We start from the raw sequence: 24877 nt of genomic DNA, 5'->3' as shown, positions 1-24877 counted from the left end.
ATGTTTCTGGAAGGGGGAACAATCAAGTGATCTGCAGAGAGTATTGTCGATAGCATGTACAGAGAGTGGCCACACTGCAACCTCAGACTCCGCAGGCAGGAAGGGAATGGGTGATCACAGGCAGAACAAGACAGCTAGGTAGGCAGTGCAGGAATCTCCTGTGGCCATTACACTGTTAGCACATAGAACATAGAACATTACAGCGCAGTACAGGCCCTTTGGCCCTCGATGATGCGCCGACCTGTGAAACCACTCTAAAGCCCATCTACACTATTCCCTTATCGTCCATATGTCTATCCAATGACCATTTGAATGCCCTTAGTGTTGGAGAGTCCATTACTGTTGCAGGCAGAGCATTCCACGCCCTTACTACTCTCTGAGTAAAGAACCTATCTCTGACATCTGTCCTATATCTATCTCCCCTCAATTTAAAGCTGTGTCCCCTCGTGCTAGACATCACCATTTGAGGAATAAGGCTCTCACTGTCCACCCTATCTAATCCTCTGATCATCTTGTATGCCTCAATTAAGCCACCTCTTAACCTTCTTCTCTCTAACGAAAACAGCCTCAAGTCCCTCAGCCTTCCCTCATAAGATCTTCCCTCCATACCAGGCAACATTCTGGTAAACGTCCTCTGCACCCTTTCCAATGCTTCCACATCCTTCCGATAATGCGGCGATCAGAATTGCACACTGTTGAGGGGAATGACCTCTTAGGAGAAAGCAGCAACAGCCAAATTTATTGCACCATAGTTGGTTCTGCTGCAGAGGGGAGGAGTAAAAAGTGTGGGAATGCAATAGTTATAGGGAATTCAACTGTATGGGGAATAGGTACGCGTTTCTATGGCTGAAAAAGATACTCCAGGGTGGTTTGTTGTCTCCCTGGTGCTATGGTCAAGGATGTCATGGTACATATCGGTATCAACGACATGGGTTAAAAAAAGGGATGAGGTCCTAAAAGCAGAATATAGGGACGTAGGAAGAAAGTTGAGAAGTCGGACCTCAAAGATAGTGATTTCAAGATTACTACCAGTGCAGTGTTAGTCAGAGCAGAAATAGAATATTTTGGATGAATACATGGGTTTCAGAGTCTGGTCCTTCCTTGCCTGCTTAGGTTTTGAAATGCAATCATGACTACATGTCCTACTTGGCTTGCCATAGTCAAAGGACATCTGCCATGAGTTAATGTCTGGGGCCTCCATATTACATTCAATTCAATGAAGACACCACACTAGAAAGACTGCAGTCTCTGACCTACAACATGGTGTCAGGAGTAAATCTGGGGGTGATCTTTGAAAAGCTGGAAGAGAAACCACAACTACTGAAAGAGGAACACTGAAATGTTCCAATCTGCAACAAACTGAAGGTTTGCAAGTGAAATACTCGGTGAGTCAAAAATGGCTGTAAGTTTTCTACTTCCAGCTCCAAATGAAAGGAGATTATGTGGCAGAAATTACAATTTTTCCACCTGCAATGGCAAAACTGTGAGATTGCAACAGATGTAATTAACAAACCGGAGCCGATATGAGTAGCAACATTTTTAACACTGCTGGGAAGACTGCTACAAATTGTACTCCACCCCAAAGCTATCCAAAAAATAGAAAAATAAAGACTTCATAAGTTTTGAAAGCCTTGAAGGCACACTTTGAACCCAAGATGAACGTAATTTATAAGCAGTCAGTGTTCAACATTAGGGTTCAAAATCAAAAAGAGTCCATTGATCAGTATTTGATTACAGTAACACAGCTTTCAAAATCATGTGATTTTTGGTAACTAAGAGATGATTTCATTAACGACAAAATTTGTTTCAGCATAAGTCTACTGAGCGAGGAGAAAGAGGCTGAAAGTGACAGATGAGTGCAAAAACATAGCGATTGTAAAGCGTCAAATGGAGAACAGTTGTGTTCTGGTGGGTAACTTGGGTAACACAGGTACGCATGACAGTGCATGCAAAATCGTCATCCACACAATGATGTCCCCTTTCTCCCCTTTCCCATCGTAGCCATCCTTGTTCTCCCCAACCATTTGGCAGCATTGTCCTTGAATTGGATGAGGGGTTTGATGTTGGGCATCATTCCTCCCGTCTAGGGTCCATCACTTCAGTTGTGGCAATGGCGTAGTGGTATTGTCATGGACTAGTAATCCAGAGAACATGCTAAGGGGAGGACGAGGCATCCATGACTGACGAGGGAAGTCAAGGACAGCATAAAAGAAAAAGAAAAAGCATACAAAATGGTAAGGACTAGTGGGGCACGTCAGAGGGCTCAGACAATGAGGCAATCTGGGTGGAGCTCAGGACAGGAAGGGAGCAATCACAATGTTGGGGGTTTATTGCAGGTGCGATTGCCAGCGAGAAATAGAGGCGCAGGGAGGTAGAGAGATTTTTGATAGGTGTAAAAGTAACAGGATTTTTGTGGTAGGGGATTTTAACGTCACGGATATTGACTGGAACTCACTTAGCGCTAGGGGCTTGGATGGGGCAGAGTTTGTAAGGTGAAAAATGAAATGAAATGAAATTTTGTAACCAGGTGTATCCAGGAAGGCTTTAGCACAGGGCTAAAGAGCTGGCTTTTAAAGCAGACCAAGGCAAGCCAGCAGCACGGTTCAATTCCCGTGGCAGCCTCCCCGAACAGGTGCCGGAATGTGGCGACTAGGGGCTTGTCACAGTAATTTCATTTGAAGCCTACTTGTGACAATAAGTTATTTTCATTTCATTTCATTTCAGATAGTCAAACTGGGGAACTGACAGTACTGGACTTGGTATTGTGGAATGAGCCTGGACAGGTGGTTGAGGTCTCAGTAGGGGAACATTTTGGGAGTAGTGATCACAATTCCCTAGGTTTTAGTGTACTTTTGGATAAGGATGAGGGGTGCTAAACTGGGGAAAGACAAATTACGATAACATTAGACAGAAATTGAAGAATTTGGATTGGATGCGGCTGATGGAATCAACATCGAACATGTGGGAGTCTTTCAAGTGACAGTTGATTAGGATTCAGGCAAGTCTCAGAGAACAAAGGTTAAATGTGGGAAGTTTAGGGAGCCTTGATTAATAGGGATATTGTGAACCTCGTCAAAAAGAAAAAGGAGGCTTTGTATGAGAAGGGTGGGGACAGTCGAAACCTTGGAGGAGTATAAAGAAAGTAGGAAGGTACTTAAGCAGGAAATTAGGAGGGCTAGGAGGGGTCATGAAACGTCCTTGGCAAGTAGGATTAAGGTGAATCCCAAAGCATTTTATTTATATGTAAAAAGAGGGTGACCAAGGAAAGAATTGGACCACATAAGGACAGTGGGGGGAATCTCTGTGTTGAGTCAGAGGAAATGAGTGAGGTACTAAATGAATACTTTGCATCAGTGTTCACTAAAGAAAGGGACTTTGTGGAGGATGATTCTTGGGTAGGATATAGCCAAGTTCCGCACACATGAGTGCGGCCTTAACCGGGACCTGGGATTCATGTTGCATTACATTCATCCCCCACCATCTGGCCTGCAAAATCCTACCAACTGTCCTGGCTTGACACAATTCACACCACTTTAACCTGGTGTTATCCCATCTCTGGATCTATAAAGATTTAATCACCTGCTAATGCTTGCATTCCAAGCATTGTCTGGCATCTTTGAATTTGTCTATATATATGTTTCTGGAACATACCTCTTCATTCACCTGAGGAAGGAGCAGCGCTCTGAAAGCTAGTGATTCAAAACAAACCTGTTGGACTTTAACCTGGTGTTGTAAGACTTCTTACTATAAAAAAGGAGGTATTGAGTGTTTTAAAATATATTAAGGTAGATAAGTCTCTTGGGCCGGATGGGATTTATCCCAGAATACACAGTGAAGCAAGGGAGGAAATTGCTGGGGCCTTAACTGATATCTTTGTATCTTCATTGGCTACAGCTGAGATGCCAGTGACTGGAGAATAGTTAATGTGGTACCGCTGTTTAAGAAAGGTAGCAGGGATGATCCTGGAAACTGTAAGCCGGTGAGTCTCACATTGGTAGGAGGTAAATTATTGGAGAGAATTCTCAGGGACAGGATTTATACCCATTTGGAAACAAATGGACTCATTAGCAATAGCATGGTTTTGTGAAAGGGAGGTCGTGCCTCGCTAACTTGATTGGGTTTTTTGAGGAGGTGGCAAAGATGATTGATGAGGGGAGGGCGGTGGATGTTGTTCACATGGACTTCAGTAAAGCCTTTGATAAGGTGCCTCATGACTGGTACATAAGGTGAAGTCACACGGGATCAGAAGTGAGGTGGCAAGATGGATACAGAACTGGCTCAGTCACAGAAGACAAAGGGTAGCAGTAGAAGGGTGTTTTTCTGAATGGAAGGTTGTGACTAGTGGTGTTCCACAGGGATCTGTGCTGGGGACTCTGCTGTTTGCAGTATACACAAACGATTTGGAGGGAAATGTAGCTGGTCTGATTAGCAAGTTCGCGGATGACACCGAGGCCGATGGAGTGGCAGATAGTGTTGAGGATTGTCAGAGGATACAGCAGTACATACACAGGTTGGAGACTTGAGCAGAGAAATGGAAAATGGAGTTTAATCCGGACAAATGTGAGGTAATGCATTTTGGTAGGTTGAACATAGAAGGGAAATATACCGTAAATGGCAAAACTCTTAGGAATATATAAACCAGAGGCTGGTTTAGCATAGGGCTAAATCACTGGCTTTGAAAGCAGACCAAGGCAGGCCAGCAGCAAGGTTCAATTCCCGTACCAGCCTCCCCGAACAGGCGCCAGAATGTGGCGACTAGGGGCTTTTCACAGTAACTTCATTTGAAGCCTACTTGTGACAATAAGCGATTTTCATTTCATTTCAAGTCAGAGGGATCTGGGAGTGCAGGTCCACAGATCTTTGAGAGTGGACACAATGCTTGCCTTCATTGGATGGGGCATTGAGCACAAAAACTGTCAATTCATGCTACAGTTGTAGAGAACCTTGGTAAGGCTGCACTTGGAGTATTGCGCACAATTCTGGTCGTCACAATACCAGGAGGATGTGGAGGTTTTGGATAGGGTGCAGAGGAAGTTTCATAGAATTTACAGTGCAGAAGGAGGCCATTCAGCCCATCGAGTCTGCACCAGCTCTTGGAAAGAGCACCCTACCCAAGGCCAACACTTCTACCCTATCCCCATAACCCAGTTACCCCACCCAACACGAAGGGCAATTTTGGACACTAAGGGTAATTTATCATGGCCAATCCACCTAACCTGCACATCTTTGGACTGTGGGAGGAAACCGGAGCACCCGGAGGAAACCCACGCACACACGGGGAGGATGTGCAGACTCCGCACAGACAGTGACCCAAGCCGGAATCGAACCTGGGACCCTGGAGCTGTGAAGCAATTGTGCTATCCACAATGCTACCGTGCTGCCGTGTTTACCAGGATGTTGCCTGGTCTGGAGGGTGTTAGCTATGCGGAGACGCTGAACAGTCTTGGACTGTTTTCATTAGAATGACGGAGGTTGAGGGGTGTCCCGATAGAGGTCTACAAGATTATGAGGGATATAAATAGAGTGGATGGGCAGGCACTCTTTCCCAGGGTGAAGGCGTCAGTCACCAAGGCGCACAGGTTTAAGGTCTAAATAGAACAAAGAAGAAGAAACATTACAGCACAGGAACAGGCCCTTCGGCCCTCAAAGCCTGCGCCGATCCAGATCCTCTATCTAAAACTGTTGCCTATTTTCTAAGGATCTGTATCCCTCTGCTCCCTGCCCATTCATGTATCTGTCTAGATACATCTTAAATTACGCTATCGTGTCCGCCTCTACCACCTCCGCCGGCAATGCGTTCCAGGCACCCACCACCCTCTGTGTAAAGAACGTTCCACGCATATCTCCCTGAAACCTTTCCCCTCTCACCTTGAACTCGTGACCCCTAGTAATTGAATCCCCCACTCTGGGAAAAAGCTTCTTGCTATCCACCCTGTCTATACCTCTCATGATTTTGTAGACCTCAATGAGGTCCCCCTTCAACCTCCGTCTTTCTAATGAAAATAATCCTAATCTACTCAACCTCTTTTCATTACTAGCGCCCTCCATACCAGGCAACATCGTGGTGAACCTCCTCTGCACCGTCTCTAAAGCATCCACATACATTTGGTAATGTGGCGACCAGAACTGTACGCAGTATATCAAATGTGGCCGAATCAAAGTCTTATACAACTGTAACATGACCTGCCAACTCTTGTACTCAATACCCCTTTCGATGAAGGAAAGCATGCCGTATGCCTTCTTGAGCACTCTATCGACCTGCGCAGCCACCTTCAGGATACAATGGACCTGAACACCCAGATCTCTCTGCACATCAATTTTCCCAAGGGCTTTTTCATTTACCGTATAGTTCGCTCTTGAATTAGATCTTCCAAAATGCATCACCTTGCATTTGCCCGGATTGAACTCCCTCTGCCATTTCTCCGTCCAACTCTCCAATCTATCTATATTCTGCTGTATTCTCTGACAGTCCCCTTCACTATTTGCTACTCCACCAATCTCGGTGTCATCTGCAAACTTGCTAATCAGACCACCTATACCTTCCTCCAGATCATTTATGTATATCACAAACAACAGTGGTCCCAGCACAGATCCCTGTGGACACCACTGGTCACAGTTCTCCATTTTGAGAAACACCCTTCCACTACTACTCTCTGTCTCCTGTTGCCCAGCCAGTTCTTTATCCATCTAGCTAGTACACCCTGGACCCCATGAGACTTCACTTTCTCCAACAGCCTACCATGGGGAACCTTATCAAATGCCTTACTGAAGTCCATGTATATGGCATCTACAGCCCTTCCCTCATCAATCAACTTTGTCACTTCCTCAAAGAATTCTATTAAGTTGGTAAGACATGACCTTCCCTGCACAAAACAATGTTGCCTATCACTGATAAGCCCATTTTCTTCCAAATGGGAATACATCCTATCCCTCAGTATCTTCTCCAGCAGCTTCCCTACCACTGATGTCAGGCTCACCGGTCTATAATTATCTGAATTATCCCTGCTACCCTTCTTAAACAAGGGGACAACATTAGCAATTCTCCAGTCCTCCGGTACCTCACCAGTGTTCAAGGATGCTGCAAAGATATCTGTTAAGGCCCCGGCTATTTCCTCTCTCACTTCCCTCAGTAACCTGGGATAGATCCCGTCCGGACATGGGGACTTGTCCACCTTAATGCCTTTTAGAATACCCAACACATCCTCCCTCCTTATGCCGACTTGACCTAGAGTAATCAAACATCTATCCCTAACCTCAACATCCATCATGTCCCTCTCCTCGGCGAATACCAATGCAAAGTACTCGTTAAGAATCTCACCCATTTTCTCTGACTCCACGCATAACTTTCCTCCTTTGTCCTTGAGAAGGACAACCCTTTCTCTAGTTACCGTCTTGCTCCTTATATATGAATAAAAGGCTTTGGGATTTTCCTTAACCCTGTTTGCTAAAGATATTTCATGACCCCTTTTAGCCCTCTTGATTCCTCGTTTCAGATTGGTCCTACATTCCCGATATTCTTCCAAAGCTTTGTCTGTCTTCAGTCACCTAGACTTTATGTATGTTTCTTTTTTCCTCTTGGCTAGTCTCACAATTTCACCTGTCTCCATGGCTCCCTAAGCTTGCCATTTCTATCTCTCATTTTCACAGGGACATGTCTGTCCTGCACTCTAATCAACCTCTCTTTAAAAGCCTCCCACATATCAAATGTGGATTTACCTTCAAACAGCTGCTCTCAATCCACATTCCCCAGCTCCTGCTGAATTTTGGTATAGTTGGCCTTCCCCCAATTTAGCACTCTTCCTTTAGGACCACTCTCGTCTTTGTCCATGAGTATTCTAAAACTTATGGAATTGTGATCACTATTCCCAAAGTAATCCCCGACTGAAACTTCAACCACCTGGCCGGGCTCATTCCCCAACACCAGGTCTAGTATGGCCCCTTACCGAGTTAGACTATTTACATACTGCTCTAGAAAACCCTCCTGGATGCTCCTTACAAATTCTGCTCCATCTAGACCTCTGACACTAAGTGTATCCCAGTCAATGTTCGGAAAATTAAAATCTCCTATCACCACCACCCTTTTGCTCCTACATCTTTCCATAATCTGTTTACATATTTGTACCTCTATCTCACGCTCGCTGTTGGGAGATCTGTAGTACAGCCCCAACATTGTTACCGCACCCTTCCTATTTATAAGCACAGCCCATATCGCCTCACTACTCGAGTCCCCCATAGTGCCCTCCTTCAGTACAGCTGTGATATCCTCTCTGACCAGTAATGCAACTCCTCCATCCATTTTACCTCCCTCTCTATCCCGCCTGAAGCATCGATATCCTGGGATATTTAGTTGCCAATCATGCCCTTCCCTCAACCAAGTCTCAGTAACGGCAATATCATCATACTCCCAGGTACTAATCCAAGCCCTAAGTTCATCTGCCCTACCTACTACACTTCTTGCATTAAAACAAATGCACCTCAGACCACCAGTCCCTTTGCGTTCATCATCTGCTCCCTGCCTACTCTTCCCCTTAGTAATGCTGACTTCATGATCTAGTTCCTTACAGGCTCTAGTTACTACCTCCTTACTGTCCATGAACCTCCTCATTTGGTTCCCATCCCCCTCCCACATTAGTTTAAACCCTCCCCAACAGCGTTAGCAAAAGCACCCCCAAGGACATTGCCCAACTTGTAGTAGTCCCACCTCCCCCAGAACAGATCCCAATGTCCCAAAAATCTGAACCCCTCCCTCCTGCACCATCTCTCAAGCCACGCATTCATCCTGCCTATTCTTTCATTTCTACTCTGACTACCACGTGGCACTGGTAGCAATCCTGAGATTACTACCTCTGAGGTCCGACTTTTTAAACTTGGCTCCTAACTCCCTAAATTCTGCTTGTTGGACCTCATCTCATTTTTTTTACCTATATCATTGGTGCCTATATGCACTACAACAACTGGCTGTTCAGCCTCCCCCTTCAGAATGTTCTGCATCCGATCTGAGACATCCCTCACGCGTGCACCTGGGTGGCAACATACTATTCGGGAGTCTCGTTTCGACCACAGAACCGCCTATCTACTCCCCTTACAATTGAATCCCCTATGACTATAGCCCTTCCACTCTTTTCCCCGGCCTTCTGTACAGCAGAGCCAGCCATGGAGCCATGAACCTGGCTACTGCTGCCTTCCTCTGGTGAGCCATCTCCCCCAACAGTATCCAAAACGGTATACCTGTTTTGGAGGGAGATGACCGCAGGGGACACCTGCATTGCCTTCCTGCTTTTTCTCTGCCTTTTGGTCACACACTCCCTTTCTCCCTCAGCAATCCTAATCTGTGGTGTGACCAATTCGCTAAACGTGCTATCCACGACCTCCTCAGCATCGCGGATGCTCCAAAGTGAGTCCATCCACAGCTCCAGAGCCGTCATGCGGTCTAACAAGCGCTGCAGCTGAACACACTTCCCGCACGTGAAGGGGCCAGGGACATCAGCCACGTCGCTGAACTCCCACATTGAGCAGCAGGAGCATAATACAGGTCTGAGATCTCCTGCCATTTGTAATCTTAAGCTCTTAGTCCAACTATAATATCAAATAATAGATAAATGAAAAAGGAAACAAAAAAGAAAAATTGTTACCAATCACACGATAACAAAAAAAATAGAAATAGAAAAACCTTACCTTATCAACACATCTCAGGGAAAAGAAAAACTACTTCCCAGTCACCAGCCAATCACTTACCTGCTGGCTGTGACGTCACGGTTCAACTTCTTTCTACTTCTACCTGCCCTCGAGTCTTCTCTTGACCTTTACTCGGCTGGTATCCTTAGTGATTGTTTTTTTTTGATTAGAGGAGGAGGTAGGGAGGGAAAAACTGAAGAGGTGTTTTGGGTTGAACTGTCACTTGACAACAGCTCCTCCACAAACCGCCTTCTGGATACAGTGGCCGCAATGCACTGTTGCAAATTTTCCACACAACAGCCAATCAGCGGCTCCGCTCTGATGCCCTCTGCCTGATGCTTGCCTTCACTTGAACATAGAGTATGTCTTGCTCAGGTACACCTTCTGGGTACAGTGACTGCAATGCACTGATGCAAATTTTCCCTGCAACAGCCAATCAGCGGCTCCGCTCTGCTGCCCTCTGCTGGATGCTTGCCTTCACTTGAAGACGGAGAGGGTCTTGCTCAGGTACACCTTCTGGATACAGTGACCGCAATGCACTATGCAAATTTTCCCCGCAACAGCCAATCAGTGACTCCGCTCTGCTGTCCTGTGCTGGGCATCCACTGGTTCTCCTTTGTCCAACTTATTTGTTACGTCTTCAAAGAGTCCTCAAAGAACTCTAACAGATCAAAGTTCAGAGGAGATGGGCGAGGCAGGTTTTTTTTTTTTTTTTTACACAGAGGGTGGTGAGTGCATGGAACGTGTTGCCAGGGGAGGTTGTGGAAGCAGATACATTAACGGCGTTCAAAATGCATTTCGACAAATACATGGATGGGATGGGTATAGAGGGATTCGGCACTGGGAAGTGTGAGGGTTTTGGCCAAGGGTGGTATCATGACCACTACAGGCTTGGAGGACCGAAGGCCCTGTTCCTGTGCTGTATTGTTTGTTGGTGGCAACTAAAAAAAGCAATAAGGGGGAGAAGATGAAATATGAGTGTAAGCTAGCCAGTAATATAAAAGAAGATGGGAGAATATTTTTCAATATATAAATGGTAAGAGAGAGGCAAGAATAGGCATTGAACCACTGGTAAATGAGGCTGGAGAAGTAATAATAGGAAACAAAGAAATGACAGACGAACTGAATAGTTACTTTGCATCAGTCTTCACCGTGGAAGACACGAGTGGGATGCCAGAATTCCAGAAGAATCAGGAGGCAGACGTGAGTGCAGTGGCCATCACTAAGGAGACAGTTCTGGGGAAGCTGAAAGGTCTAAAGTCGGATAAATCACCTGGACCAGATGGACTACACCCCAGGATTCTGAAGGAGGTAGCTGCAGAGATTATGAAGGCATTGGTGCTGATCTTTCAGGAATCACTGGAGGCACGGAGGATTCGAGAGAACTGGAAAATGGCTAATGTAACATCCCTTTTTAAGAAGGGAGGGAGGCAGAATACGGGAAATTTTTGGCCGGTTAGCCTGACTTCAGTAATTGATAAGATTTTAAAGTCCATTATTAAAGATGAGATTGCGGAGTACTTGTAAGTGTATGATAAAATAGGGCTGAGTCAGCACAGTTTCAAGGGTAGGTCATGTGTGACAAATCTGTTGGAGTTCTTTGAAAACGTAACAAATAAGTTGGACAAAGGAGAACCAGTGGATGCGATCTATTTAGATTTCCAAAAGGCCTTTGACAAGGTGCCGCATAGGAGGCTGCTAAATAAGTTAAGAGCCCATGGTGCTAAGGGTAAGATGCTGGCATGGATAAAGGATTGGCTAACTGGCAGATGGAAGAGAGTGAAGACAAAGGGGTATTTTTCAGGATGGCAGCCGGTGACTAGTGGTGTGCCTCAGAGGTCGGTGCTGGAACCACAACTTTTCACAATCTATATTAACGGTCTGGAAGAAGGAACTGAGGGCACTCCAAGGCACATCCTTCCTTGATATACTGTTGCTAAATTTGCAAGAGATACAAAAATATGCAGAGGGACAGGTAGTATTGAGGAACCAGGGGGCTGCAGAAGGATTGGGACAGGCTCGGAGAGTGGGCAAAGAAGCGGCAGGTGGAATACAATGTGGAAAAGTGTGAGATTCTGCACTTTGTAAGGAAACTTGGAGGCATAGACTCTTTTCTAAATGGGGAAAAGCTTAGGAAATCAGAAACACAAAGGGACTTAGGAGTCCTTGTCCAAGATTCTCTCAAGGGAAGTTTTTTTTCTTCCGGGCATCATGATCGGCACAGGCCTGGAAGCTGAAGGGCCTGTTCCTCTGCTGTACTTTTCTTTTGTTTGTGGCAGTTAGGAAGGCAATGCAATGTTAGTATTCATGTCTAGAGCAGAGATGTACTTCTGAGGCTGCATAAGGCTCTGGTCAGATCCCATTTGGAGTACTGAGAGCAGTTCTGGACCCCGTATCTAAGGAAGGATGTGTTGGCCTTGGAAAAGGTCCAGAGGAGGATCACAAGACTGATCCCTGGAATGAAGAACTTGTCGTATGAGAAGCGGTTGAGGATTCTGTGTCTGTACATGTTGGAGTTTAGAAGGATGAGGATCTTCTTGAAACTTACAGGATACTGCGAGGTCTGGATAGAGTGAACGTGGAAAGGATGTTTACACTAGTTGGGAAATCTAGAACCAGGAGGTACAACTGAAGGGACGATCCTTTAAAACAGAGATGAGGAGGAATTTCATCAGCCAGAGGGTGGTGAATCTGTGGAACTCTTTGCCGCAGAAGGCTGTGGAGGCCAAATCAATGAGTGGCTTTAAGACAGAGAGACAGATTCTTGATTAATAAGGGGATCAGGGGTTATGGGGAGAAGGCAGGAGAATGGGGATGATTGAATGTGAGAGCAGAGCTTTGACAAAGGGTCATCTGGACTCGAAACCTTAGCTCTTTTCTCCCCATGCAGATGCTGCCAGACCTGAGATTTTCCAGCATTTTCCCTTTGGCAGAGCAGACTCGATGGACCGAATGGCTGACTACTGCTCCTGTGGGTGATTTTCTGAGGACTTGCGTTTGACTCCCGCCTGGGTTGGCGATGGCGTAGTGGTATTGTCACTGGACTAGTACTAGAATCCCAGAATATAAAGCTCTGGGGACCCAGGTTCAAATTCCGACGCTGCAGATGGTGAAATCTGAATCCAATAAAAATCAGGAATTAAAAGTCTAATGGTGACAATGAAACCATTATCGATTGTTGTAAAAACCCATTTGGTTCACTACTCATGTCCAGGGAAAGAAATCAGCCATCTTTACCTGATCTGGCCTACATGTGACTACAGATCCATAGCCATGTGGTGGATCCTCAAATACTCGGTGAAGGGAAATTAGGGATTTACAATAAATGCTGGCACCAGCGGCACCCACATCATGCAAACAAATAGCAAAGAAGCTTGATCTGCATGAATAAAAATGAAAGGAATGTGATGGGAAGGGATGGAGCCGATTGAGAAACATGAATGCACCCAGTTTGTAGTGAGCCCTCCCTCAAAAGAACTGAGGATGTGTGTATCTTGACAGATACGATTGTGGTATTATGAACATGTCTGGAAGAATCAGTCCTCATATTTGTCCCCCGCTAATTTGTTGTGTGAGATCCCTGAAGAGTTTAGCCTTTGGAGACCGTTGTCAGTTGTCTTATCCTGACAGAGTAGATGAGGTCTTTCATCTTCTCCCTGCACTGTATCTCATTGAGGGTGCGGTAGCCAAACGTGCTAAACTGCCTTGCCAAGGCTTCCCAGACTGGAGAGGCGAGATTGGTATGCTTCTTTGAGCCATCTCTTGGGTAGAGGACATTCCTATGTTGCATACTCCACTGATCAAGGCGCGGAGTCTGTCATAGAAGCGGAGTGCAGCCTTCTTCATGTTGATCATCATCTCTACAGTCCTCTGGCAAGACGGCTGAGCTGGAGAGAGTGCAATGTACACGATCTAGTGGCGTTTATTTATGGAGTCCGAACCTTTAACCCCACTAGGGCAGAGCAGACGCATCACCATGTGATTCTGAAAGATAATCGGCTGCACATAATCAATGGATTAGATTGGATTTATTGTCACATGTACCGAGGAACAGTGAAAAGTATTGTTCTGCGTGCAGCTCAGACAGATTCCGTACATGAAAAGAAAATACACATTAGGGAAAACATAAAGTACACAATGTAAATACAAAGTCACAGGCACCAGGTGAAGCATACAGGAGTGTAGTACTACTCGATAGAGAAGATTTGTAATGAGATCAGATCAATCCATAAGAGGGGAGTTTAGGAGTCTGGTAACAGCGGGGAAGAAGCTGTTTTCGAATCTGTTGGTGAGTGTTCTCAGACTTTTGTATCTCCTGCCCGATGTAAGAAGTTGGAAGAGTGAGTAAGCTGGTGGGAGGGATCTTTTATTATGCTGCCCACTTTCCCAAGTCAGCAGGAGGTGTAGATAGCGTCCATGGATGGGTGGAGAGTTTGTGTGATGGACAGGACAGTGTTCACGACTCTGTAGTTTCTTACGGTCTTGAGACAAACAGTTGCCATACCAGGCTGTGATGCAGCCAGATAGGATGATTTCCAGATTTTACAGGTGCACCTGTAAAAGTTGGTAAGAGTCAATGTGGACATGCCAAATTTCCTTCGTTGCCTGAGGAAGTATAGGTGCTGTTGTTCTTTCTTGGTCATAGCATAGACGTGGGTGGATCAGGACAGATTTTTGATGATGTGCACACCTAGGAATTTGAAGCTGTCAACCATCTCCACCTCGGCCCCTTTGATGCAGACAGGGGTCTGTACAATACTTTGCTTCCTGAAGGCAAGGACCAGCTCTTTAGTTTTGCTGACATTGAGGGAGAGATTGTTGTCGTTACACCACTCCACTAGGTGTATTCTGATTCATCGTTCTTCGAGATCTGACCCACTATGGTCGTGCTTCCGCGCACAGAATTAGTGCTTATTCCTACCATTCTGACCAGAAGGAAAAGCACTATGGGACCCACTCCTGCACTTAGCTTCAAAAATGAAAAATTCCACCCAATGACTTCAGAAGGAAATTGGATGGGCACTTGCATGAAATAACATTGCACAGTTATGCAGACCAAGCGGGGAAGTAAGATTGACTGGATTGCTCCTCAGCGAGCCGATATGGACACGATGGGTTGAATGGCCCCTTCTGTGCCATAAATAACTATGACTCAAAAACTGTTTGCCAGTGTTTCTTCAGACATCAAATCTTGGATAAATGCATCAATCCTGAATCCCAATCTAAGTTCAGACCTACAAATGACATGATTTTGTTAGCCTGGCAGTGAAAGAGAAATGCTGTGAAAATATTGCATTCATTATCATCAAAGCACTTGACCACATAAACCAAGGTTTATTTAACCGGCTGGAGAAAATTGGTTGCCCACCAAAGCTGCTCAAGATGAGGAAAACATGATGGGTGAGGTCAGCTATGATGGGACAATATCAAAACCCTTTAAGATCTGCAGTGGTGTCAACCAGGGTTGTGTTCTGGCACTGACTCTGTGTTTTGTCTTATGCCTCCAGGCCATCTACAGAAGTTCTGCATAAATACCAGGGGCTGGTTTAGCACACAGGGCTAAATAGCTGGCTTTTAAAGCAGACCAAGACAGGCCAGCAGCACGGTTCAATTCCCGTACCAGCCTCCCCGAACAGGCACCGGAATGTGGCGACTAGGGGCTTTTCACAGTAACTTCATTTGAAGCCTACTTGTGACAATAAGCAATTTTCATTTCATTTCATTTTTCATACCAGAATTTACGGAAAACTCAATCCATCAAAACTGCGGCAAATCCTCAAAGAGTTGATGATGCCACTCAACATTCTGTATTGAGGGGCAGCACGGTGGCACTGTGGGTTAGCCCTGCTGCCTCACAGCGTCAAGGTCCCAGGTTCGATCCCGGCTCTGGGTCACTGGCTGTATGGAGTTTGCAGATTCTCCCAGTGTTTGCATGGGTTTCGCCCCCACAACCCAAAAATGTGCAGGCTAGGTGGATTGGCCACGCTAAATTGCCCCTTAATTGGAAGAAAATAATTGGGTACTCTAAATTAAAAAAAAAAACATTCTGTATTGAGGAACACCTACAGCAGCAACTGGACAGACTCTCAGCCCTGTAAAGAGTTTGGCGTGACCATCAGACAAATGCTACCATCTTGGTCATTGCCATACCAACATCTGTCAACACTGACAATGTGACGCTGGAGATTTTGATAGCTTCACAAATCTAGGCTCCACAATCACATGCAATCTGTCATTTTATTCTTGAATAAAAACATCTGCAGCTTTTGTAGCGCATGTGATGTCCAAGCTGAATATAAGTCTGTGTAACAAAAGCAAATTGACAGAGAAAACTAAACTGCAAGTCTACCATCCCTGTGTCCTCAGTGCACTGCTCTACAATGGTGAGACCTGGACAACATATACTAGGAAGGAGAAACGTATGAATAGTTTCCAGCTTTGCAGTCTCAAATGTATCCTCAGCATCTCTTGGCAGAACAATCGGCGCAATTTAGCAGCCACGTTGATTGCGATGCAAATCCCGTAATGGGCTCTAATGGGATTTGCACCAGCAAAATCTTATTTGATATTTTTCCCATACCCCGCCAGTGATATAGTCAGGTTCACGTCCAGAAAGGGTGAATAAATTAACGTACCAGCCTTGATGCCATTAACATCCATCCATGCCCAGCCAATCATGCACTTTCTCACCCCACTATCTTGCTTTACAGAAAATAGGGACTGCCATGTCAGAGTGGGGCTCCTGAGCCACAGCAAGCAATGTTTCACATAGAGTTGACCACCAAATAGCAAACCATTGTCTTACAAGATGGAAGACTGCCACAGTACTTCACTCACAATGAATGACTATTACAGATTGGAGACCACAGCGATGCTCCCTCCGCCCCCACATGCCTCCTTTGGCTTTTGATCAGGTGGAATGGGAATATCTGTAGGAGGTACTGGGACGGCTCGGATTTGGGCGGGGCTTTATTGACTGGGTCAGGTTGCTGTATCAGGCTCCTATCGCGAGCGTACGACTGAATAGGACAACATCGGACTATTTCAGGCTGCATCGGGGGACAAGACAGGGATGCCCCCTCTCCCCACTGTACGTGTTAGCCATAGAGAGCTGGCAATTGCGCTGAGAGCCTCAAGGGGCTGGAAGGGGATGATCCGGGGGGGGAGCTCCAGATGGGAGTGTGCAAGGGCACCAGTTTGGGGGCATTGGTAACGGCGCCTCTGCCATTCCCGCCGACACGGTACTCCACCAGCCCCGTGGTGGTGGCGGCCCTGAAGGTCTGGGGGCAATGGAGGAGGCATGTGGGGGCGGAGGGAGCATCGCTGTGGTCTCCAATCTGTAATAGTCACCGGTTTGCCCCGGGAAGGCTGGATGGAGGGTTCCGGAGATGACAGAGAGCAGGGATTGAGGGGATGGGAGATATGTTTATGGACGGGAGCTTTTCTAGCCTGAGGCAGCTGGACAAGAAATTTGGATTGGAGGGGAAATGAGTTTAGGTACCTGCAGGTGCGGGACTTCCTATGCAGGCAGGTCTCAACCTTTCCGTTCCTACCACCAAGGGGAATACAGGACAGGATAGTTTCCAGAGTATAGATGGGAGAAGGGAGGGTTTCTGACATCTACAAGGAACTCATGGGGTCAGAGGAGACGCAGACCGAGGAGTTGAAATGCAAGTGGGAAGAGGAGTTAGGAGGAGAGATAGAGGATGGTCTCTGGGCGGACGCATTGAGTAGAGTCAACGCATCTGCCACATGTGCCAGGTTCAGCCTGATACAATTTAAGGTTGTTCATCGGGCCCACATGACAGTGGCCCGGATGAGCAGATTCTTTGGGGTAGAAGATAGGTGTGCAAGGTGTGCGGGAGTGTCAGCGAACGATGTCCATATGTTCTGGGCATGCCCGAAGCTTAGGAGATTCTGGCAGGGATTTGGAGATGTCATGCCCAAAGTGCTGAATACAAGGGTGGCACCGAGTACAGAGGTGGTGATTTTTGGAGTGTCGGAAGACCCGGGAATCCAGGAGGAGAAACAGGCAGATGTTCTAGCCTTTGCTTCCCTGGTAGCCTGGAGACAAATTCTATTAGCTTGGAGGGACCCAAAGCCCCCAATGACGGAGACCTGGCTAACTGACATGGCTAGCTTTCTCTGTCTGTAGAAAATCAAGTTCGCCTTGAGAGGTTCACTGTTAGGGTTCGCCTGGAGGTGGGAGCCCATCGTCGACTTCTTTGCGGAAAATTAATCGTCAGCAGAAGGGGGGGGGGGGGTGGATGGGGGTTAGATTAGTTTAGAGTAGGAAGTTAGTAAAGGTGGGATCTGCAAGGGAGGAAGTCGGCTTTTGCACTCTGTAAATTCATGTACATTGTTTATTTTGTTGTTGTTGTAAAACCATAAATACCTCAATTAAATGTTTATTAAAATAAAGTACACACTAGACATCCAATTTCCACTTCATCCTCTTCAGCAGCAGCGAGAAGAGAACAAATGGAATAATTGACCAAATTGGCAGATTAAGTGATCCATTTTCTGATATTTGATTTACAATAAACGATAATAAGTATGTGCAGTCAATGTCAGAATCGTAGCTGTTTTGTCTAATTTAGGGTCTCTGCACAGTAATAGCAATTTCCTTAGTCATGTCATCAGCAAAACCTATAATCTCAGTGATTAACATTTGGACCAGTCCTGGAAGTCCAATAAGTGGTATAAAACCACGAAATTTGAATGTTAACACTGTTAACACTGAAAGGTAGACATCATAATAGTGTCATATTAATATTTATATGCCAATTTCATAGCATTTGTATTTACTAGTTCTCTGATTTTTTTCCCCTTATGCATCTCTGTTAATGGGGGTGCAGTGGTAATATCACTGGACTAAAAATCCAGAGACTTAAGCTAATGCCCAGGGGCATGGGTTCATATCCCACCAGAGTAGAGTGTGGAATTTAAATTCAATTCGAAAAATCTGGAATATAAAGTTATTCTCAGTAATGGTGACCATGATAGCTATCACCAATTGCTGTAAAACACAAATCTGATTCACTAATGCTCTTTAGAGAAAGAAGTCTGCCATCCTTACCTGGTTTGGTCTACATGTGACTCCAGATCCACAACAATGTGTTTTGACTCTTAATTGCCCTCTAAATTGGCCATGCAAGTGTGATGAATATAAGAAATTGTCATAATTGGTATTTTGAGGATTATGCAATAATGTTACTACAACCTGGGTTAAAATGCATACAGACAGTATGTCCGCTAGAGCAGTGATTGAAAGTGAGGTATTGTGTTGGCATTGTCAAAAGAATTTAAGACACATCTTGTAACAGAAGGCAAATGCTTTTAGTGTAACAAATTAGTTAATGGGAGGAGCCAGGTCTGTCTGAAAGGCAGTTTCCTACAGGATTCAAAGCTGATCAGAAGTGTTTTCAGTTGTTCCTGAAAGGTTTCTCTCTCTAAGGACTCTGTACCAAGATAAGCAAGTAAAACCTGGTTCTTAACTTTATACATAAGTGAGAAGGATCCGGAGCAATGCGGGTCACACAGGCCAATTTCTCTACTGAATGTGGACACCAAACTGCTGGCTAAGATACTGGCCACAAGGATAGAGGACTGTGTGTACCATCTGGGATGGCCAATTCCCGATTACAAAATGGATACTTTGCAAAGATTGCAGGGAAAATGGACAATGCTGAGAAAACAAGCAGATTCAGAGCTTGTCTGTATATTGGAGCCGCAGCTCCCAGACAAGACCAAAACTGTAGGCCCATTAGCATATTAATGGCCCATCTCCGGGAACAAAAGAGTAACATTTGAGTAACCGATACTAAGGCAGACACCCCGGCGCCAGAGGAGACCGAAACAAAGCAGGTCAACGGCCACCTAGGACATGCCCAGCCATTAGGGCACCCACCCCTTTATTGGGTGAAATCAATAGGAATGATCGAGAAACGGCCCAATTGATTGGGGCCAAGTTCAAGGTCCTCCCAAAAGAGCGCGAAGCCCCTTTGGGTACAAGAAGGAGCCTCCAAGAGAGAATCGCTCTCTTGGACTTGGCTCTCATAGCGGAGAGACCCGTCCACCAGCTGCACCGAAGTAAGTCCAAGGTCAACGCTTGCTACCAGGCGGACGACCTTAGCTGTTCCCCTTCACCACTTCGACCCCAGCAGCCTCAGATCCGAACAACGGCCATTGTTCCTCTGACTGAGTGGGCGCCCGAAGCTAAGTATAGACTTTAGCAGTAGTGATAGTTTGGTCTGTAGCGCTTTGTGCATGAGTAGATATTACTGTGTGTGTAAATAAATAAGCATTGACTTTGAACTAACTAACTGGTGTACAAAGTCTTTGATCAGTATTCGGTTTTGAACCTTGCGGCGGTATCTAAAGATACCTGGCGACCCTAGAGCGAACGTAATTAGAATTAATAAAGGCGACCATATTGACCGCCGTTTTCAGAGCCAACCAAAGAGAGCAACATTTACCAGCGACCTCTGATGGGATTCGACCTAGAAGTGGCCTAGTCACTCCGAGAGAACCCAAATTTGAATTGGAATCCAATTGGAAACATAAAAACCACAAGTGTGAGAACGATACTGATCAAACCTCCGAGATTCAGAAGTGTGTTAATGCATGCGTACTAACAGGGATATGAGGTATACCGGAGAGATTTTGTTGCATAAAACTGTCAGGGGTATTGTAGGTCTGAAATTAGCGGAAGCCGTACCCGTGTTTACATCACCACTTTATCACCCCCGTTCCAAATTCAGTAGAGAACCCAGAGATCGAGAGAAAATGGCAATGAAGGCCTTATGAACCGCCAAGAATTCGAGGTCGCAGTGACCAGTCGAGTAGGACAGTGTCCCGTATGGGAAGAAGAGATCAGAAAATATCTCAAAGGGAAAGGATGGCCCCTTTGGAGTGAATTCTGCGCCAATCACGAAACAGGTCCCGGAAGTATAGGACATACTTGGTGGGAGAACCTGTCAGAGATTCATAAGAGGAGCTTGGGGAAAACTCGCAAGCCGATGGCAATCGTGTCCTGCTTGGCACAATTGCGAGGCACAGAGGAGGTCGATAGGACGCTCCGTAGAGAGATTGAGGAGAGAGACAGAAATAGTGATGGAGAGGTGAGCGAATTTGAGAAAGAGAATAAGGAGTTAAGAGAACAGTTAGCAGCGAGGGACAGAGAGGTGGATGATGCCAAGTGGGCACACCAGTCTTGTCTCGCCCATTTGAGTAGTTTTCAGACCCAGTACGATAAGGCCTACCAGGACACATAAGAAAAGAAACCGAGCAACAGGTGGAGCAATTGCAGAAACAGTGCAATGATTTAAAAGCAGCTCCACGAGCGCGCCGCACTTCCACGACAGAACAAAGGCAGAGCTCCGTAGATCACGCAAAGTGCCGGAAGCAAATTGCAGAATTGCAATCTCTGCTTTCTGTCCAGAATGGGTTTCAAAGTACGTTTGGACCTCAGTTAGACCAGGATTGGCAGGAGTTAAATGAAACTGCCCACAGATACGTACATGGGACATGTACGCAAGAAAAACCCCAGAAAAGGAAAGCACCCCAACCCCCGACTGAACAGTCAGAACACCCCCCCATGAACCCTGTAACCACACACCGCAGGGCCGCAGCAGAAGGAAACGCAGATTTCCTATATACAATCCCGTTAACCGTGACCCAATTATGGGACGCGTGTGGAAGAATTACACCGTTCCTTCCCACATCAGACCCCCACCAGTTTTTCACTAGAGTTAAACAGCAGGCTACCATGTACGGCCTGGACGAAAAGGAACAAGTGAAGCTCACAGTTTTCAGCCTCGACCCTTCAGTCGTGGCAGCCCTTCCCGACCCACAGAATGTAGGAGGAGGCACACTCCAAGAAATGCACACAGCGATCCTGGATGCGATTGGAGGAGACCCCGAAGAAGGCCTAAACAAGTGTAGGTAAAAGAAAACAGAGCACCCCACAGCGTTTGCTGGACGCTTGTGGATACATTTCACAGCAGTATTTGGAGAGTTAGCCCGCGCCCATTTGTCTGCGGATAATATGGCCAAATGGACTCCAATCCTAGTCTCTCATGCGACAGAGGCAGGACAGAGAGCTTGCGCAAATTACGACCCCTCAGACAAGGCCCACAACGAGAAATGGGTTTAGAAAATATTGTCCCGCTGTTGAGAATAATCCGTCCAAGGCAAAACCGCATTTGCAAAACCAGAGGAAGAGCAGGCAGACATGCATCCAGTTAGGATGCACCAGAACGCCGCATGGGTAAATGAGGGCAGGAACAGCCCACTGCAACCCAAATCCCAGGAATGCTACAATCGTGGACAATTAGGGCACTATGCACGAGAGTGCAATGCACCCCAAAAGCAGCAGAGAAACCAACAGACAGGCACCCTAAAAAAGGATAGGGCACAGCCAATCCATAGTGTTAGCGCTCGTTCAGAGAACGCAGACATGAATGGCACCGATTGACGGTGTTCGGGCTCCCCAACTTGGGTCTGCGACACCCTTTGGGACAAGTCCGGTAGACCGGCCATAGCAGGCCAAGTCTGGGGACACCACGTAGAATTTCTTTGGGACACAGGAGGTGTCATAAATGTGTATGAAGAATGGCAAAGGCAGCACGAGCCCCCGCCACGCTCACAGTTGGAGAGTATGCAAACAGAATCAGTGCAGGAGACTTCTAGTTCGACCCTCGAGCCATTAGTCAGGACAAACAGGTTAGGGAAGTCCTGCAGCAACACAAAGCAGCATTTGCACAGCACAAGACTGTGGCAAGATAGCTGGCTCAGTGAACATTAGAGGTCCCGACCCCAGACCCCAAAAGCAGTATGGTTTTCCCCAAGAAGCAGAGGGAGAGATCTCAATGGTAATAGAGAGTCTGCTTGATCAAGGCGTACTCCGATCCGTAGCCTCCACGAACAACGCACCAAATTAGCCCGTCAGGAAACCCGATGGATCATGGCGACGGACCATTGATTACCGGGAACTGAACAAAGTAACCCCAGTAGCAACCCCCAGCTTAGCCACGAGTCCAGAGACCATGCTCAAACAGGGACTCCAGTCAAAAGTTTTATCGGTTTTGGATATTACCAACGGCTTTTGGTCCATTCCATTGGATAAAGCGTGCCAATACAAATTTGCCTTTACATTCCAGGGACAACAATACACGTGGACGTGCCTTCCACAAGGCTTCCACAACTCCCCCTCCATTTTCCACCAACAGCTGGCAAATGGACTAACAAAGTTTTCCCGACCCTATTGTCTAGTCCAGTATGTAATGACTTGCTACTACAGATAGACACAAAGGGAGAGCACATTTCGCTTCTCGCCGAACTCCTAGGACACCTAAAACAGATTGGATGTAAAGTTAACCCCAAGAAGGCCCAGATTTTGCAGGAAAAAGTGATTTACTTGGGTACAGTAATCACTCATGGTAAACGCGAGATCGAGCAAATGAAAATTGACTCGATCGTCAAATTGCCCCTTCCCCATAATATCTCAGCCCTCCGGTCATTTCTAGGACTGATTGGCTACTGCCAAAACCACATTGACGGTTTTGCCACAAAAGCAGCGCCCCTATCCGACCTTCTCAAGAAACAGGCTTCCACAGCACACGGATGCCGTGGATGCTTTAAAGAGAGCCCTCAGCACAGCCCCCGCATTACAGGTCCCAGATCCACTTTCCCCGTACGCAATCGAAGTAGTAAGCCCCGACCGAACCCTTTTGGCCGTGCTCCTCTAGGAATGCCATGTCCGATTAGGCCTCGTGGCATACGCCTCACGCGTGTTAGATCCTGTTGAGCAAGGATTTTCTGCCTGCGAAAGGCACCTGCTCGCAGTTTTTTGGGCAGTACAGTACTTCGCCTACATTACAGGACTCAACCCCATCACCATTCTCACTGAACACACCCCAACACAGCTTTTATTAGACGGTCGACTTAAAGATGGCACAGTCAGCCAAATCCGCTGGATTCTTCTTTTACAGGGACGGGACATTACAGTCAACAGAATCAAAACCCACACTTTCCTAGCCGACAATTTGCAATATGCAGGTACCCCACATGAGTGTGAGATCATCATCACAAACCATAATTCAGGCCCATTTATACCCAAGTCAGCTCCCAGGAAAGTAGGTAATACACCCCAGAGACCCCAGCCCACGTGCGCACCCCTGAAAATTTATGTGGATGGCTCCTCCACAGTTTTGAATGGAAAGAGAATCACCGGTTGCAGCATTTATGTAGAGGACGCGCAGGGACGCACCCTTGAAGAGATTTCATTAAAGTTGCCAGGACATCTGGGCTCACAGGCAGCAGAACTGGCAGCCATAGCTTACATTGTTGATCACTCTGACTCGTTTCCGACCCCAGCAGACATATATTCGGACAGTTTATATGTCTGCAATAGTTTAACAGAATTCCTAATCCTGTGGGAAACTAGAGGATTTGTTTCTGCAGACGGAAAGCCCCTACCCTCAGCCCCATTACTCCGGCATATCCTAGAGACAGCTAAAGGTAGGAAATATGGTATCATTAAGGTTTGCACTCATCACCGTTCTTCCCCCCCGGTAACGTTAAAGCAGACGCCCAAGCGAAGGCAGGTTCCAGACATGGTTACTTTTGGAACCGCCCCCCCCACCGAGAGCAACCCAGTACACGCGGTTCAGGTCTCACAGACCAACATTCAGGATCTAGCGAAAGCCCAAAAGGAAGATGAAAAGCTCAGGCAAGTTTTAAAAGGAACCTTCCCAGCCCCGTACTATAAGTGTAAGAACGTAATAACCACACCTGACGGTGTGATTTTGATAGACGGCATTTATGTAGTTCCCAGCCAGGACAGGAACCAGATTATTTGTCAGTTCCATGACAATCATGGACACCAAGGCATTGAACCCACCCTAACCCACCTCAGACCGCTCTGCTGGTGGCCTGATTTAAAAGTCGATGTAACCGATTACATTGAAAATTGCTTGATCTGTGCCCAGAACTATCTGGGCAGTACGGTAGCATTGTGGATAGCACAATTGATTCACAGCTCCAGGGTCCCAGGTTCGATTCCGGCTTGGGTCACTGTCTGTGCGGAGTCTGCATATCCTCCCAGTGTGTGCGTGGGTTTCCTCCGGGTGCTCCGGTTTCCTCCCACAGTCCAAAGATGTGCAGGTTAGGTGGATTGGCCATGATAAATTACCCTTAG

General features: G+C 46.4%; 1 protein-coding gene across 1 annotated transcript in view; it reads right to left on the bottom strand.

Moving 5' to 3' along the window:
- Positions 1 to 24877, bottom strand: part of ctnna2 (catenin (cadherin-associated protein), alpha 2) — a 1959617-nt gene that overhangs the window by 1454134 nt on the left and 480606 nt on the right. The window lies entirely within an intron of this gene.

The sequence above is a fragment of the Scyliorhinus torazame genome, chromosome 3 (genome assembly GCF_047496885.1).
Source record: "Scyliorhinus torazame isolate Kashiwa2021f chromosome 3, sScyTor2.1, whole genome shotgun sequence".
Classification (NCBI taxonomy): Eukaryota; Metazoa; Chordata; class Chondrichthyes; order Carcharhiniformes; family Scyliorhinidae; genus Scyliorhinus; species Scyliorhinus torazame.
Note: the sequence above shows the minus strand (reverse complement) of the source record. Positions and strands in the feature narration are given on the sequence as shown.